Source organism: Oryx dammah, unplaced genomic scaffold (genome assembly GCF_014754425.2).
Source record: "Oryx dammah isolate SB20612 unplaced genomic scaffold, SCBI_Odam_1.1 HiC_scaffold_23, whole genome shotgun sequence".
Classification (NCBI taxonomy): Eukaryota; Metazoa; Chordata; class Mammalia; order Artiodactyla; family Bovidae; genus Oryx; species Oryx dammah.
Window position 1 is genome coordinate 39,518,858 of NW_024070207.1, and position 4,293 is coordinate 39,523,150.

Below are 4,293 nucleotides of genomic sequence, written 5' to 3' on the forward strand. Positions count from 1 at the left end.
CACTAATAGCCTCTGGACTGAATTGGTCAGTGAGAGGAGAGAAAGAAGAAACCTGGTCATTTTGGGTAGCCCTTTACTCCTTGTTCGTGTTTCCAGTTCTAGTTTCTTTAAATATACCAAAGAAGGACTTTGCTGGTGCTCCAGGGGCCAAGACTCCAAGCTCACAATGCAGGGAGCCCAGGTTCAGTTCCTGGTCAGGGAACTAGATCCCATATGCCATAACAAAGACCCACATGCTGCAACAAAGACCAAAGATCCTGTGTGCTGTAACTAAGACCCAGTGCAGGCAAATAAATAAATCAGTATTTTTAAAAAACTAAGTCAAAAAATATATACCTAAGAGATCAATTTTACTTTCTAGGTCTACAAAATGAGTGGAAGAATACATTTCTTCTTTGAACTAAAGCAGACATTTCCAATATCTGAGGCCTTTGGAGATTTGGTTTTGCCATTTGTTTCTGCTATCTCTCACTCAGAGTGTTTTTTTCTTCTTAATTGTCACGTCATGTTTATTGATGATTTACATGTAGGAGAAGGCTGGAAATCCTGCAATCAGGGTGGCTTCCTGTAGGTGCCAAACCAGATGACCTCCCTACTTTGGTGACAAAAGCCTTCCATCAGGTGAGCTGCAGTGGCCACAAAAGTTCTCCAACAGGCAGATATGAGCAGCAATGAGCCTAAAAACAAAAATAAACACACATCCACGGGTCCAGAGGTTGGAGAGAAAGGGGTGAGGCAGAATCACATTCAGTAAAACAAAATAAAAACTCCTCATGTTTCCAGTTATGGCAAAACAGCAAATGATAAAAGCAGTTTATGAAACAGTATATCAATGCTATGGGGTGCTCCAGGCCCTTCACATGAAACTGTGTAGTAGGAACTGGGTTCAAAGGGATCCCTGAAATCATGACTCACAGAAAGTTTGAAAGCCAATGTTTTTGGAATTTTTCCTCTTCCTTTGGAGACCCTAGTAAAAGCTGAACCCCTAAGAAATGTAGAGAGGGTGCCCTGACATCCTGACAAGGGAGGTCGTGGGCCAGAGGAGGCTGTCTGGCTAGATTCAGTGGTCACAGGCCCAGCCCAGATCTCTTAACCTTCCCTGTATTCTGCTCCCTTTGGTCCCCTTGCAGGCCACACTACCATCCCTCACTCATCCCAAGTGCTCTTCATGCCCTCCCTCTTATTGATTATCCACAGACAGTCACCAAATCCATTCTGCCCTGGACTCCCACTTTAGTGGGTCCCCACCCCTCCAACCCCAAGGCTACCACCCCAACTCCAATGGCCTGCCCTCTTTAGCCTTCTGATGGCAAAGGCCCTGCCTCCAGTGCCCCGCTGATCCCTGAACCTATTTCCCTCTCCCTACTGCTGCTATTTCTGTCTCATGGCAGCTGAGGGCATATAGTCCCCACACAGTCAATATGAGGACAATATGAAACTCTGTTGTGAAACAGAGAGTTTCACAACACTGCTCCTCCAGGACACAACCACTAGTCCTAGCAAAATATTTGGGAATTTTGAAAGTTCTGCCTTGGAAATAAGGCCTGCAGTAGTATCTGCTCTTCTGTCTGAGTGGATACAATATTCCTTCCTCAGACTAAGGACCATTACTGGATAAACCACCAGGGGGCAAAAAAGATGCTCTATTTAATTCTAACTGCCTCATTATAAAAGTGGGGAACATTTGGAAAATATATATAAACCAATAGTAGAAAATAAAAACCATCTGATACCCTGTATGTCAGATAACCATTTAGTGCATCATGGCATTTTGCTTACATTATTTTTCCCATCTGAAAGTGAAGTTGCTCAGTCGTGTCTGACTCTTCGTGACCCCATGGACTGTAGCCTACCAGGCTCCTCTGTCCATGGGATTTTCCAGGCAATAGTACTGGAGTGGATTGCCATTACTTAAACATAAATAAAATTTAAATGTAACATTTATCCACATACTATCTTGTTTCTACGTTGAAATAAAATCTTGTAAAGATCTTTCCAAGGTGTTATTTATTCTTCTATGGCATTACTTTCTCATATTTAATTATTGCAAAACACATGGACAGTATACTTCATTGTGGTTCAATTTCTGTGCATACAGAGGAAAAAGAAAGTTCCCTCTGCCCTTCTAGATTCTTGACTGAGACTCCCCCCTCCCCTCCATAATAAAAGACAAATACACAGGAGAAAAACAAACACATTTAAAAACATAGATACCTAAAAAAAAAACATAGATACCTCCTGCATACACAGGAGAGACCTAGGAAAACTGAGTAACTCGCCCAAATGGCCCAAACTACCACATTAAATAACATCTCCACCTAAAGACAAAAGGAGATGTCGGGGGTTGGGGGCGGTTACAGGAGGGAACCAGGAAAGAAATAGTAAACAAGGGTAAAGTTGTGATGCAGACTAAAGTCTTTCTCCATTAATAAAAGTTTCAGGAGATAAAGTCATCCATCCCCCACTCCCTCTTTCTGGGAGCAAGAGACACACTTACAAATGGAGATTTCCAGAAGTGTAAAGGTATTTTATAAAAGAGTAACTTCCACTTGGTTTTCAGAGCTTCTCCTCTGTCTGTAGCATCTCAGAAATAACCAGACCCAAATGATCAATATGCCAAAGGAGCATATTTTGGTGTGGCAAGCTCTGCTCTCCCTTCAATACCATTGATAAGCCCTTTAGTTTAGGGGATCAATGACCAGAAGAGGAATTGCTGGCTCAAAGGCAAGCCAACCAATCCTTTTAGGTTTGGACACCTATTGCCAAGTTGCTTTCCAGAAAGACAACTCTACTCTCTCTCAAAGTGTGAGAGAATGCTGCTGTGATCTTGTCATTTGCAACACTGGTCCTATCTTTTGAAGTCTTTGCCAATTTGACAGGCAACATATTTCTTCACAGGTGTTTTAAACTGTGCCTTGTCAATCAAATGTAAAAGAAATATTTACTGAGCATTGATTCATTGTCATACCTGGTACACACTGGTAACCCAGAAGAGAGTAAGACAGATACCATGCCACTCTCCCCAGTCTCAGGTTCTACGGAGATGTGCTGTGCTCAGTTGCTCAGTCATGTCTGACTCTTTGCTACCCCATGCACTGTAGCCAGCCAGGCTTCTCTGTCCATGCGATTTCCCCATTTCCTACTCCAGGGGATCTTCCCAACCCAGGTATCAAACCCACATCTCTTGTGTCTCCTGCATTGGCAGGCAGGTTCTTTACCACAAGCACCACCTGGGAAGCCCAAGGTTAAACATTTCCCCCTCTAAATGATCATCAGCTACTCGTTTCCTCTTTTGTGAACTGGGGTGGGATGGGGGATAGGGGGTAAAGGGTAGCTGATGATAAGAAGAAAACCACAGGCCAGAATACTGGAGTAGGTAGTCTTTCCCTTCTCCAGGGCATCTTCTCAACCCAGAGATCAAACCCAGGTCTCCCGAATTGCAGACGGATTCTTTTCCAGCTGAGCCACATGAGAAGCCCAAGAATACAGGAGTGGGTAGACCCAAGAATCAAACCGGGTTCTCCTGCATTGCAGGCGGATTCTTTACCAATTGAGCTATCAGGGAAGCCCCAAAGCTCATGAAACCAAAACTAGATTTAATACATGATCCAATTGTTGTTTCAGTTTCTCCCAGAAATGTAATCTTAATCAACATGTCTGGAATTACCAATAAGGTAATCTGTCTCATAAACCCTCTCTATCTCCCAGAGGATGAAAAGGCCATCTGCATGAAAAAAAAAAAACAAACAAAAAACAAACCCTTCCCTTTCCTTGCTCCCCTAATCACCTGATATCCTACATCTTGAAAAGGACAAATTCAAAGCCCCCGCCGTTCTCTCTGGGCTAGCAACTGAAATGCTCACCTGGCCTTGCACTAAGAGGTGGCCTGTCTGTTCCCTATTTCACCAGGAAAGCAGATACTAATGCAGCAGACCCAATTAAGGGTCGTTCTCTCTGCTCCACTGCACGGCACGCGTGCGCTGGAGGGGGCGCGTGAGCTGGGGCGGGGGGCGCGCGCGGGGGGGGGGGGGCGGGGGCGCGGGGGGGGGGGGGGGGGCGGGGCGCGGCGCGCGTGCATACACCAAGATAAACCACTGCTTGTGATAAGGATCACGCAGAAGCAATCAGACCAAGTCCCTGAGCAGAAGCCCTGAACCCTTCCACCATCCTTAAGCGGAGTCACAGAGAGGAGGCTTCAAGCCCGAAAATCTGTAGTGACAGTGCGCAGTATTATTTTAGAAAACGTGAAATGAGGAAGCCTTTGGCTTCCAAAATTCCTCCCGTACAACCTTT

The 4,293-nt window shown here is 44.9% G+C and overlaps 1 long non-coding RNA gene across 1 annotated transcript; it reads right to left on the minus strand.

The window, feature by feature from the left end:
• Positions 1 to 508: 508 nt before the first annotated feature.
• LOC120882277 lies at positions 509 to 3,949 on the minus strand. The gene is made up of 2 exons (XR_005725465.1): positions 3,864 to 3,949; positions 509 to 677 (listed from the first exon to the last, which is right to left on the minus strand). It is a non-coding gene; the product is annotated as an uncharacterized LOC120882277 (long non-coding RNA).
• Between the last annotated feature and the right edge of the window lie 344 nt (positions 3,950 to 4,293).